At 48.2% G+C, this 14,124-nt stretch overlaps 1 protein-coding gene across 3 annotated transcripts in view; it reads right to left on the minus strand.

Annotated features, from left to right (window-relative positions):
* Positions 1-14,124, minus strand: part of PCSK6 (proprotein convertase subtilisin/kexin type 6) — a 139,591-nt gene that overhangs the window by 18,377 nt on the left and 107,090 nt on the right. The gene's annotated exons all lie outside the window — the stretch shown is intronic.

Raw genomic sequence — 14,124 nt, forward strand, 5'->3', positions numbered from 1 at the left:
TGGACAGGACTGGCCCTGTAGCTCACCGGGCTAGACTCTGCTGCTGGTGTACATGGTGCCGGGCTTGACTTGGTTACACAACACAAGGCAGCACTGCTTCACATTAACCATCACCCCAGCTGACAAAGGTACCAGGCCTCCCAAGATTGAGATCATTTAGATGTCTCCCGGAAGTCCCATGTTCGAAACTGAATCATCCGATTCACATACTGGTGGTGTTTGGAGGTGGACAACTTCAGGAGGTCATGAGGTGTGGCCCCTGAGGTAGCACAAGTGCCTTTAGATGGACAGAATGAGACACCAGCGGTCACATGCTGGCTCTGACTCACCTGGCAACATCCTCACTACTCTGGGGCCGTGTTCTTACTTTCCCAGCCTTCAGTGCCATGAGCCAAATAAACTTCTGTTCTTAATAAATCACCCAGAAAATGGACTAAGACCCTGCTCCAAACCCGGACCTGCTTTGCCACAGCCTCTCTTGACCTGATCAGCATGAGATGATACAGGCAAAGTCCTTCAACTTGAGAAAACTTCCTGGGCACATACGGCCTCCCAGACACCTGCATCCGTGACACATACAGTACCCGTTCCCCCGAACGCCTTTATAAATGTGGCTCCTCTCAATATTCGACAACGGCAAGATGATACACTTTGCACAGATCCAGTTGCTGAAGACATGAACACCCAACTGGCAGTGAACCCTCCTTCTATCCCAGCTCCTCCAGATCGAATCTCAGCTTCATTCCCAAGCCACCCTGGTGTCTGAGCACTTGAACTACCAAGTGATGGGCTGTGGTAAAGGTGGGAGGGGGCAATAACTGCAGGACAGGGATGGGAGGTTCCATAACCTGTTATTTGAGCGGAAATTTATTTCAATCCATAGAATGTTTACACAAATAGCTACAGAGGCCAGGCCACTGAAATTAGATTCTTATTTTTGGATACAGTTTTGGTACGACCCTCAATGGATGTTGTGCCCTGCGTGGGAGTAGGGGTGGGATGGAGAGGAGAGCAGAAAGAATTCCCCTGGGTTCATAGCAGCACAGCCTTGGAAAGAAAGGATTCACTTTTTTTTTTTTATCACATTTTTTTGAGGGTTGGTAGATTGGTTCTTTGGTACATTTCCAAGGGAAGGGGCAGTATCTTCATTATAGTTCAGTCACCAAACGCCTGCAATAGCCAGGGCTGGGCCAGGATGACTTCAGTACCCTACAACTCCATCCAGGCTCTCAGGGGCTCAAGTACTTAGGCCATCCTCTGCTGCGCCCAAGGGGCATTAACAGGGAGTTGGATTGGAAGCGGAATAGCGAGGACTCAAACCAGCACTCTACAATGGGATTCGAGCAGCCCAAGCAGACGACTTAACCATTATCACCACAACACCCATCCTGGTTGCTTTGATACCACACACGTTTCCTACTCATATATGAGGAGGATAACACCGAAGAGCAGCACGAGGCAAGACTTCAGTGTGTGTTTCAGAATGCGCAACAGCCGGGGTGGCTCACATCCCAAAGCAGCAGGGCACTCAGGGACCCCAGGAAACCACGTCTCACGTGCTCTACCACTGGAGCTTTGCACTCATCCAAGCAAACAAGCAGGTGCATTCTGGGTGGCACCTTTGCCCTTTGTATCCTGGAGAGCTTCTCCTTGCTGTCCTTTGCTTAAACACCCGCACTCCGGCAGCTGGGGTATCTCCCAATCATCTTGTGCAATTACAAACACCACCTCCTTGGAACCTGTGTGGTAAATTCAATCACCCAGGAGGGACTCAGTGCCGGCTGCATCCACAGCAGGAGCCCTGGGACAACCTGGGGTGAATCTTGATTCCACCTCCTTCCTGTGAGACTGTGTGACCCCTGGGGGCGTGGCTCTCCGTGTGAACCAGGAGAGGAAAGCACTTGGCATGGTGACAGGCCTATGGGCGTTCTGTGAACAGATCCTTCCCCTGTGCAAGCCTGCATTCCCACAGGCAGCCTGGGCTTGGAACAAGCCCCCCTCCACAGCCGGGGACGTGCCTCGGACTGACAATCCAGACTAACTCTCTGTATGAACATCTTTCCATGTGGCTTAAAGCCAGGCAACTTTCTCATGAGATGAAACTTGAAGTTACTTAAAAACTTGGCAATTTAACACAAACACCTTCCGCGAGCAAGTCAGGAGATGTTGCAGAGCACAAATGTATTTCTTAGCTGTGTTCCTGGCCAGGATGGTGGCAGCAGAAAGTGTTTTGTCCAAACTTTGCTTATATTTTTGCTTCTTCTCTCCAAGACAGGAGAACCCACAGGGGTCAGAGCACATGCTGATGGGGACAGGCAAGGGCTGATGGGAAGCAGAAAGGTGCTGATAAGAGGAACAGGTGTTGATGAGGGGTGCAGGCAGGTGTTGATAGAGGACAGAAAGATGCTGACAGTGGGGCAGGCTGTAATGTCCTATTTCATGAAACCCCACAAAGTCACACATTCAAAATGAGGCTCTTTCCTAAAGTTACTTCTTCTCTAGTTACAAAAGAAGAAACATTCTCGAATGCTAGAACATGGAGACAGCATGAGTCTCCAGGACTGGATCCTGTGCACCTACACCACGGTCAAGATCACACAGTTTCCACCTCTCCCAACCAAGTGAGCACACAATCCTGTGGGTCACACAGCATTCACCTCCCTGCTTCACCTGTTCTTGCGGTCCCGTTCTATACGACTGGCAGTATCTGGCACCTGGGTCTTTCTTACCAGATGTATCAGCTTTGGTGGAAACACGTTTCTGGCATTCAATGAATACTTAATAAATATCTGTTGAGTCACTGAATTGATAACTTAACATACCACTTTTGGAGACAGGAAGATATTTCTCCATGTGCATGAAACTCTACCTAACTAATCTCCCTTGACAGATTATAACAGAGTTATAAAAAAAGTTCCCTTCTTTTTTAAGAATAAATTTGCCAGGCACATCACTAGCTGCCATCTGCACTTATGATTCTGACTACATTCCCCCCAAGGAGGAACCATTGAGTCAGAGAGTAAAAGGCATTGATAAGAATCTTAGTACAATTGGCCAAGGAAAGTATTTGAGAGCCCAAGGCTTGGTTCCAAAAGTGCAAGCCACTTCAACAAATGAGCATTCTCCTGCAGGGTCACAGATTCCCCAGCCCCACCAACCCTCATGCCTAGCATACAAGTGACCTCACTGGGCAGGCGGGAGCAGACACACAGGATAAGCAGCAGAGGGAATTGCCAAGCCAAAATGAACTGGGAGTCCCAGTATCCGACACACACATGCCAGTAAAAGCTTCCCCAAAGCCAGCTGCCTTCCCACTGGTTACTTCTAGAGAGAGGAGCCAAGACACATGGGTGCTGAAGGACCAGGGGAGAGACACAGGTCACATGCAGGCTGTCCCAGGTCAGGGACCATGCTCAAGAGAATCCTGCAAGACACGGTTAAGGAGACTGAACTGCTTACTCTTCTACATACCCAGCAGGTGACCAACACCCAACTAGTGCCAGGAAATCATGTAGTCTCCAAGTGAAGTGGAGAGTCTTAAAGATGCTCCAATCCAGGCCTGGCAGGACAGCTCAGTGGCTCAGTCATTGCCTTGCAAGCAACGGGATCCCAAATGGGCACCAGTTTGTGCCCCAGCTGTTCCACTTCCCACCCAGCTCTCTACTTGTGGCCTGAGAGGGTAGTGGAGGATGGCCTGAACCCTTGGGACCCTGCACCCATGTGAAAGACCCAGAAGAAGCTTTTGGCTCCTGACTTTAGATCAGCTCAGCTTCAGCCATTGCGACCACTTGGGGAGTGGACCAGTGGATCCTTGTATTTCCTTCTCTCTTTAAATCTGCCTTTCAGATAAAAATAAATCTTAAAAAAAATAAAGGTGCTCAAATCCAAATTTGCTGGTTTTTTTTTTTTTTTTTTTTTTACACCATCAGATTCCTGAGACTGTCGAAGAAAGAACCACAAATCTACCTGCTTTAACATCTGTGGCCGGCGCTGCCAGCACACTGCCTGCAGAGCTCAACAGCCAAGCCCTGGCCACCGTCATAATCTGCGGTAATGCTGTGGGAGGTGGCCACAAATGGTTCTGTCATCATTCACAAACTTCAAGCCACACAGCCCCTCAGTGAATTAGGCGTCTAATGAACAAACAGGATTATTTCGGGTCTTCAAAGAAACGCTCCTCCCATCCCCAAATGAGGGAAGACAAAGGATGAATTTGCCAGTAGGAATGCCCAACCACAAGGAGATTCCTCTCTGCCCAGTATTTTAAACTAAGGCCTAATAAGAGGGGAATTTGCAGTTGAATGCAAATCTGGTGGTGGGGGGGTGGGCAAAGGTTTTGTTAGATTCAGGACTCTGAGCTAATGCTCTGAAATTCTTGTTTTGTTTTTTTTTAATTTTTAATTTTCTCTTTACCTTAGGAAAATTTATTAATTCGCCTCCCTTCAGCCCTTAAAATATGCAGGGAAATACTTCAGTTGAAACATAAATGAAGGAGAGGCCCGGAGGGTGAAGTGCAGGTCTCTGTTCAGGCTGACATGTCAGTGGGGAGTTTTCCCTTCTGAGGACCAAGGAGACAGCCACTTGAGGGTGGCGGTAGTGAAGTCACACGGTTCATGGCTGAAGTTTGGGAGGAAGGAATGGAAGATGAATGCCTCCATCTATTTATAAAATATACACTAACATTTCAAAAGATGACTTTCACATGATGTGAATTTTATCTCAATAAAGCTTCTGTTAAAAAAATGCTGGCTTCTTCTCTGAAGCCAACACTCGGGAAGCCTGCATCCCACCCCAGAATGTGTGGTTTGAGTCCCAGCTACCCCCAGTTTCTGATCCAGTTCCCTGGCTAATACATCCAGGAGGCCACGGATGATGGTTCAAGTACCTGGGTTCCAGCCCCTCATCCTCCCATGAGGGAGACTCTTGGCTTCTGACTTCAGCCCAGCCCAGCCCAGCCCAGCCCTGGGTATTGTGGGTGTTTGGGGAGTGAACCAGGACGTGTAAGCTCTCTTTCTCTCAAACACACTGATTCTCAAATAATTGTTTTCATTTGTTTGTTGTTTTTTTCTAAGAGTTGTTCTGGCGCCATGGTGGAGGAAAACAGGGGTTACCTGAGCCCAAGCCCACGGTGCAGTGAAGGTTAGTAACCGAGAAGGCTGTGGCCTGACAAAGGGCAGCATTCAGCTCCCATCTGCTCCTGGGAAGGGCGGTGTGAGACTGCACTGTGTCACTCAGAATTGTTTTCTAGACCTTTCCATGTGACATTTTTTGGCACTGAGGTGGGCTGGATAGCTGAAACCAAGGAAAGCAAAACCATGGCTACTGTATATGTACCAACTACACGCACAGAACAAACAGCAGTCATTGACCTGTGTACAAGAACACATGAAGAAATCCTTTTACAAACTCAACAGCCCCTGGACACACCGCCTTTCAAGACTGGTCAAAGTTAACAATGAACAAGTTTGAAAAGCCAAACACCACGGCGTGGTGGATAACGGAGCAGTGACCCTTGTCTCGGACCCACTCCAGGCCTTTTAGAACAGCTGGAGCTGATGTGCTCAGCATTTTCCAGCATCTTGTTGGACAAACTCATGGCGCCGTCCAGTCCCAATGCCTTCTCTTTCCTCGCGGGTGGGGATCAATCAGCCAGCGGGCTCTGTCAGGCCCACAATGTCATCCCGTCTGTCCCTGCCGAGGCAACCACAGGCAGGACTCACAATCCTGTAAGTCTACAGCAGGTGGATCATTTGGTACATCACAGACGATGCTACAAATATCCAAATGCCTCTGGTGGAAAAAGATTTCCTAGCCCTCTCCTACACGCTCCTGCAAATGCAGTTTGCCACAGTTTCCTATGGTCAATACAGGCATTTCCCTCCACTCTGATTTCATATTCTGGGAGATTTCTGTAAATTTATCTTCTAAATTCACTCTAGAATTTAAAATTATTCTTTATTTGACAGGCAGAGCAATAGAGACAAGGGAAGGGAGAGAGATCTTCTGGTTTACTCCTCAGAAGCTGCAAAAAACAGGGTATTGCTAGGCCAAATCCAGGAGTCTGGAACTCCATCCTGGTCTCCCATGTGGGTGTGGCAGGGATCCACGCACTTGGACCAACTTCTGCTGCCTTCCAGGTACATCAGCAGAGAGCTGGATTGGAAATGGAGCAGCTGGGACTTGAACCAGCAATCCAGTGTGGGATCTCAGCACAGCACAGGGTGGTTTAGCATGCTGTGCCACAATGCAGAGGCTCTCTCGGTGTTGCTTTGTAAGATGCAGGACCCGGTTTCGGTCTCACACATGAAATACTTCCTGTTCCTGTAGGACACCCATTACACTTTATAAAAGTTCCTTTTTCCACTGACACCTGCTTCTGCTTTGACACAGGGTCATTTTCTAGAACTTGTAGTGGCTCTTGGGCACCCTCACGATGCAGGAGTGAGGCCCTGGGATACTAGTTGCAGCTCCGTGCATTCTTGGAGTAGGAAATGCATCTGTGTGTGCATGTTCCTCTCACATCAGCAAATGTGCCAGCTCATATAATGTCAGAAAGGCAATGTTAATGGTATACCAGCTGGCTGATACACAAATGTAAAACAGCTCCCATCCGAAACAAGAGAGGTCAGAAGAAAACACAGTATCTTTTAAATTAAAAAAGCACTGTTAGCCCAGAATTCCACACCCAGTGAAAATACCATGTGAATATGGTTGAAATGGAGACATTTTCAAAAACATCAAAGCTGAGCAAATTTTTTACCAGTGAGCCAGCATGACAAGAACTGGCCAGAGGAAGTTGCTCAAGTGGAGGAGGATACGAGACGCAGATTCCCATCTACGGAAGAGGAAGAAGAGCACTGCACATGATAAAGGGATAGATAAACACAGAAGAATCGTGTTTGCTGAGAAGACAAAAGGCTGCTTGGAGCAAAAGATACTGTTCCTGAAAGAGAGAGTTAATAAGCAGACAGAGGTAAAACACACCCCAGCACACGCACAGGGCACGGAGGGAGTGGAGGATGGAACCCTGCCCCTAGCCTCTCACCTTTGTCAAGTGTGAAGTCACACCAGTGAATTCCCCGGAAACAGTAATAAATTAAGGATGCCTACTGTAATTCCCCAAGCAAACAAACTTCGGCTAGAACAGCAGAGCAAATAAAATGCAATGTTAGAGACGTACGATTAACCCAGAGGAGGCAGAAAAGGAGGGACAGAGAACACCTCCTTTTACATAACACTGTTGGATTTGGTCGTGGACAGGAGACTTAGAGTCTTCCTGTTTGTGTTCTTGAGTGAGATTAGCTACAAATTCTCCATTCTCAGAACACACTGTTGGGATTTGGACCAAGGACGCACTGGCGTCGTCGTTGGGCTAATTGGCCATGCTTTCCCTTTTCCAACTGTCCAAAAGAGTTAAAACATTAACCCCGATTCTTCCATTTAAGAGCTTAGAATTGACCAGTGAATCGATCTGGCAACAAGTTTAAATTATATCTATTTCTTTAGCAGCACCATTGTGAATTTTATTTCAACTTGTGTCAATTTTGCATGGTTGTGTAGTTTATTAGACTTGGTTCATTCCACTTTTTTTCCCATGAAGTAGTTTATGGCATCCCCATAAGAGTTTTAATGTTTACAGGATCTATTTAATGTTTCCCATTTCATTTCTGGAATTATATAGTATTGTCGAAATTTTTTTTTTCTTAATTAGCCTTCCTAGAGAGATTTACCAGTTTTATTAGTTTCTTCAAAGAGCCAACTGTGCAGCCTTTCTTCCACATACTTATATAAGCTTTCTTCCTTTGCAAGCTTTGAGTTTATGTTGTTAGTATTGGAGCAAGGACAAAAGCCTTGGATACGCTTTGGTCTTTGACCTGCCCAGCAGCAAGCAGGCCTCCATCCCCTGTGATCTCCTAGAGCTGGCTCCGCCCTGCCCTGACTGGCCCGGGGCACCCACCACCATCCAAAGAGGCCAGCCATCAGCCAGAGTTCTCTCAGTTCCAACAAAAATCCAGTCTAAGTGCTCCCCTTTCAAGCTACTCTTCTACCAGGCTCTTTCCATGCCTCCTAAGCCCTCTCCCTACTATCTCAGCAGCTCAAATGCAGTCCAAACCCTAGGGTTGGCTGTGGCCCAAACCCTCCCAGGTCGCAGCCAGCCGCTGTCCCAAGTTCTCCTTACTATCTTGGCAGTTCAGTTTTAGCCCAGACTGCCCCTGAACCACCAACCCCAAGAGCTCCCACCTGCATTATGTTACATGAGCTATGGGGCTGTGTGGGAGGGTAAGTCTCTCCCAGGCTTATTCTCCGAACAAACCTGGTCTGAGAATTGGTGTTCTTTCTCCTCTTTCCTCACAGTTGATCTTTTTATAACATTGTAAGTCAGACACTTAGGGCAGAAATTCCCAGGCTTCCCTATTCTCTAACAGATGCCGTTAGCGCCTTGAGCTTCTCTCTGACCCCCTACTTCAGTTACCTTCTCCTTGCTTAGATCTGCAATATTGCTATGATCAACCAGTTAAAAATGCTGTCTAATATAAATGAGGAATGTGCTCCTTTGACACTTAAGGTACAAAGGAGTGCTTTTCAATTTTCAAATACTCTCCAAATAAGAGGGAGGGCAAGAGATGGGTAGCAACATTGATGTGAGTTGGGTTAAAAACAGAAGTTTGGAACAACCATGGGTAAGTAGCAGGGCTGTTTGGAAACTGTACCAGGTTCTTCTACACGTTTCCATGGAAGTGGTGGTGGCCCTCCATCCACAATTGCATCTTCTAGAAATGAGAGCTCAGTGACACTCAAGTCTGCTCAGAGAGCTGCCTGCCTCCCTGACATTAGGCACAAGGTAGATGGAACCATCGGGCACAGACTGCAGAATTTCTACTCTGATGTTGGAAGTGAAGACAAGCTCAAGACAGATGTCAATAAAACAGAGGTCAACATAGCACACTGTCAAAAGAGAATAGTTACGCTCCTATGAAAAAGACAAGAAGGAGTCGCTGAAATCATGGAACACTTCAGGAGGGGACAGGCACCGGGAGAGGCCAAGTGCTTCCCTTGTCGTCTGATTATCAAACGTTTTGCTGAGTACACACAGCTGGAGCTGATGAAAGTCAATATGAGCTCTTGATTGAAACAAGGCTCATGCCTGTTCATTCAACAACTATCTATTAGCCATGCTCTAAGGGGCGAGAGGGACGAGCCAGCTGGCTGGGACTCGCACAGGTGACAAAGTCACACAGGACCAGTTCTCCACCAGTCCCTCTGCAGTGCCTCCTGGGGCTCAATGAGCACAGGTGAAGCTCTGCTCCCCTGAAAAGAGGGTGTGCTGCCCAGCTCAGGGGCCAAGGCTTTACTGGGAGGTGCAATGCCAGGACTGTAAGATGGAGGTGGGCTGGGGGAGGAAGGGAAGGAGAAGCCAGCAGAAGGTGCTGTGTTTCTCACCAACTTCAGGGCAAGGTGAAGCTCTGGGAGCTTAGCTCTGCTTCTCACAGGCCCACCTAGCTATGTCACCTGTCACCTACAAGTAGCTATGTGCCAGGCTCAGCTGGTAGGGCATAGCAATGCTGTGGCCTGTCCAGGTCCTGTTAGGTCCTGTTAGGTCCACTGCAGGTCCTACCTGAGTGGGAAGGGGCAACCACAATAAAGTCCACCTTGACCTGCAGGAAGGCCAGGGAACTGAGGAGTAGGGAGCCAGGGCTACAGCAGGAGGCATGGCCTTGGAAGGCCTGTGACAGGAACAGTGTGACTCATATGTATTGGCTAGTCCTAGGTACTGCAAGGGATAAAGCATGGCTCACGAGGGCCGAGAAGTATTCTGCCACAATGGGCTCAGCATCCTTGAGATGTATAATGGAACTGCAGAATGCGGTACCTAACCAACACATGGACTTGGTTACCAGAAGGCTTAATGTCAAGAAACAGTGGTGTTTTGGATGTGACAGGAAAGATGGAAAAGAAGGCAGGGATCTGTTCAGGGTGGTCCCTCATGCCCTTGAACTTCACCCAGGCCTAGGGCAGTGGATTGCATCATCTCCACCACAGACACTAGAAACAGAGTCTGTGTGGACCCCCACGGGGTCTCAAGGCTCACATTTTACATGGCAACTCCCAGGTATGCCACAGCTAGGCTTTGTGTCCACCAACCATCTGATGCCTCATTTGAACCATCTCAGTTCGGGCTTGCTCTTTATGGCTTCTCTGTGCCACCCCACAGCGTTCTTGGCCATGTCTAGTGGAAGCCTGACACTTCTGACCGGGCCTCTTTGATCTCACCCGGCTTCAACTTTCAGGTCGTGGGAAGGAGCGAACCAAAGATGCGGTGCCGCAGAAGTGAACAGGTGGAGTCGGGTGTACTGGGCTGGGCTCCAAGGAAAGCCAAGCTGTGTGGGAATCCCCGACAGCTCTGGGCCTGGAGAGTGTGCCCGGCACATAAGGCACGGAGCAGCCAGTGCCCTCCGTGGCTGGCTGTCTTCATGTGGCAGTGTTCAGACAAAGCCAGGGGTTAGCAAGGCTTTGTCAGGTTTGCCTGGAAAAGCTCCGCTTTGGGAAGAACAGAGGCATGCCTACAGAATTCAAGACTTGGTAGAGCTCTGTCCTGGGTCAGCTGGCAGGAGGGCAAGTCAGCACCTTGGGGTCCTGCTGGGCTCTCCAGTGGCCACTGCCAGTCTCACCTTCCTCAAAGGGCATCTCTGAGCTAGAACTTTCCCACGAGGGGCAGACCAGCTCCTAGGATCCGTGGAAAACTGTACTTGCAGTGGGCAGCCAGGAAGGTAGGAAGAAGGGACAGGGAGGGAGCTGAGCTTCCATAATCCCCCAGAACAGGCAGTGTCAGAAACGGTTCCTTTAGGAAGGTACCCACGGCATGCTGACAGGAGGAACCCCTCTCCGTGAGGTTTCACAGACAGTAAGCAGTACAGGTGCGGGGACACGCCCACCGCCACTGCAGCCCCAAGTGTGAAGGCCATGCCATGCACTTGCTAGTGTTTGTTTTGGGGGTCCCAGGACTTGTGCTCTTGCCATCAAGAGCCTCACCTTCTTAGATCTTCATTTATATTCTCTCCAATGAGGACAAAGGTTGGAGAACCTCTTTTTGCTGGTTATTTTGATTTCTTTACTGTCTTTTTGGGTACTTTTTTTGCTTATTCTTTTTTTTAAGGTTTATTTATTTATTTATATTGGAAAGTCAGATATACAGAGAAGAGAAGAGACAGAGGAAGATGACCTTCTGTCTGCTGATTCACTCCCCAACTGGCGAAACAGCCGGAGCTGAGCTGATAGAAAGCCAGGAGCCAGGAGCTTCTTCTGGGTCTCCCACATGGGTGCAGCGTCCCCAGGCTTTGGGCCATCCCCAACTGCTTTGCCAGGCTACAAGCAGGGAGCTGAATGGGAAGTGGGGCCATTGGGACAGAACCAGCTCCCATATGGGATCCCCACGTTTGCAAGGCGAGGACTTTAGCCACTAGGCCACCAAGCTGGGTCCATTTTGCTTATTCTTTTGCTTATATATTAAGGTATAAAATGTGTGTGTACCATTTGTCATCATCTGATGTTGGGGGATAAAATGTTACAGGGAAAGAAAGTATGTGTCCATTGACTTCTTTAAATATACATCAACAACAGTTGTTTTCATTTCCTCCCTTGACTCTTCAATGGAGACCGCTTACTGATGAGCAAGTTTTAGTCGGAAAAACAGCCTGATTGATTAAGCATGCAGTTAACCAATAGCAATGAGGTCTGCACTCCGCTTAGCAGGTCTTGGAAAGAAATCAGCCAATGAGAGAAGAGCTGATGGTGAGATGGATTCTGGGGGAGGGTCAAGGCGCTTCCGTAGCATCTGGCTCTATTTGGATAAAGAGGCATGAGGGGGTAGGGAGCGGAACCCCTGGTAAGCCCGGGGCTCCGTCACATGCTGAAAGCTTCCTTCCTCCCAATAGGATACTTGCCCCAGAAGACCATTCCTCCCCTTACAATTCTCAATTTGTAGTGTTGTGCCGGCGTTAGCTGAAACATACTCAAAAGAATGGAGTACTAAATTTTCAGGAACCTTGTGAACTAGTTGTTCAATATAACATTTACTTAAAATTGAATTACGTAAACTAAGAATTAAATGTGTTACACTGAAACTAAAAGTACCAAATACTAAAAAGAAACAAATGAAACAAAAGAAACCCCAAAAATCCTTGCCCTCATTGCCTCAGCAGTCACTGTCACTACCTGCTCTGTCCGAGTGACTGGTAGTCATTCCGCCTCTGCTGGGGAAGTGCTGTCTACGGTAGCTCTTCCCAACTCCTTCCAACATCATGCAGCACACTCATATTAAAATAGCAAAATGGGGGCCCGGCTCAATAGCGTAGTGGTTAAAGTCCTCGCCTTGCACACACCAGGATCCCATATTGTCACCGGTTCTAATCCCGGTGGCCCCACTTCCCATCCAGCTCCCTGCTTGTGGCCTGGCAAAGCAGTTGAGGACAGCTCGAATTCTTGGGACCCTGCACCCATGTGGGAGAACCAGAAGAGCTCCTGACTCCTGGCTTCGGATTGGCTCAGCTCCAGCCATTGTGCTCACTTGGGGAGTGAACCATCAGACGGAAGATCTTCCTTTCTTTCTTCCTCTCTGTATATCCTCCTTTCCAATAAAAATAAATAAATCTTAAAAAAAAAAATGGAAAGTCATCTCTCAGAGGTGTTTCTAACATTCCACGTTCCCACAGAAAAACCAAGAACCAATCAAGACTCATTTCCTGCAAGTGGCTAATTTAAAGGAAAACAAAATGTGAATTCCACTGATCCCAGGAGGTCCATTGGGCTTTAGTTCTACTATCTCAACTCCCTTCCAGGATGGCTGCAACAAGGCAACTACACAAACCTCAACCAAATAATTGCTTTATTTGCCTATAAAAGCTTTCTCTTCCAACAGCAGCACTGAACTGCTGTGGTGTGGCACTGCCCGACTGTGAACAGCTGTTCACTCAAATCAACTTTAAATCTTAATGTGCCTCCATTTGTCTTCTGACACTTGAAATCAGCCAGGGTAATCCACTGACACGTGGAAATCGACCCATGCTACAAAGAAGGACTTGATTTACTACGGATCTTCTGCGCTTTAGAAGGCGACGAAAACACACTAAGGATGCAGATCCAACATCACAGCATGTGGTATCTGCACCAGCTGCCTGGGAGAAGCGTGCAAAACCTGGGAAATGGTCTCCCAACATCTGAAAACTCATGTCTAATTAAGCAAACAGGCTGTTCAAATCACAGGGGAAAAAAGGCAGCCCCTTTACGCATCTTGGTTGTTTCTCTGACAAAAATATCAATCAACCTTAATGTTGGAGGGACAGCGGGTCATGAATTGCAATCAGAGGTTGGCTATGGGTCTAAGAGTTTGGCAAGAATCAATGAAAGTCTGAGAATCAACTAGTCATACAGAGTCACTACCTGTACCGCAGAATGAGTAGGTACGTTTGCAAATTACAGACTACCCATTTTTACATAATTAACATTTATAATGAGATCATGTGACATATAGCCACCTGTGTGTGCATGGATCTAGATGCAGACAGACATAATTTTCCCCAGGATATTGTTTCTTTAATAGGTACCTGCACACAGGACAGTATGGGTCAAGGAGCATGACCATGGCATGGAATACCTCAAATCACACCCCCAAAAAGCACACATCTGAATTACCAAGAGGCAGGGCTAGCCTCAACTCCAGCTTGTAAGGCAGGAGTGGGATACTGTGGCCACCAAGCCCGGCTGTGCTGCAAGTGAGTACACACTCCGGCACATGTTCTCGGGCTGCTTGGCACCGCAGCGATGGAGCTGGGCAGCTGTCGGAGAACAGCAAGCCTCATCTAGCTACTATCTGCCCTTGACAGAGAAAGGCGGCTGAGCCCTAGGCTAGAGAGAAGTGAAAAAGACCAGACACGAGATAGAGGGAGCTTTCTGCTGGCTCACTCCTCAGTTGCACAACAAGGCAAGACAAGGAAAGCCAGGAACCCTGAACTCAGTCCAGGTCTCTGATAGGGCTGGCAGGGACAGAAGGACTTGCACCACGACTTTCTGCCTCCTGGGGGGTGCATTGTCAGAAAGCTGGCATGTGGAGCAGAGCTGGGGCTCGAA

Source organism: Ochotona curzoniae, unplaced genomic scaffold, assembly GCF_017591425.1.
Source record: "Ochotona curzoniae isolate NIBS_2020 unplaced genomic scaffold, NIBS_Ocur_1.0 scaffold_4701, whole genome shotgun sequence".
Classification (NCBI taxonomy): Eukaryota; Metazoa; Chordata; class Mammalia; order Lagomorpha; family Ochotonidae; genus Ochotona; species Ochotona curzoniae.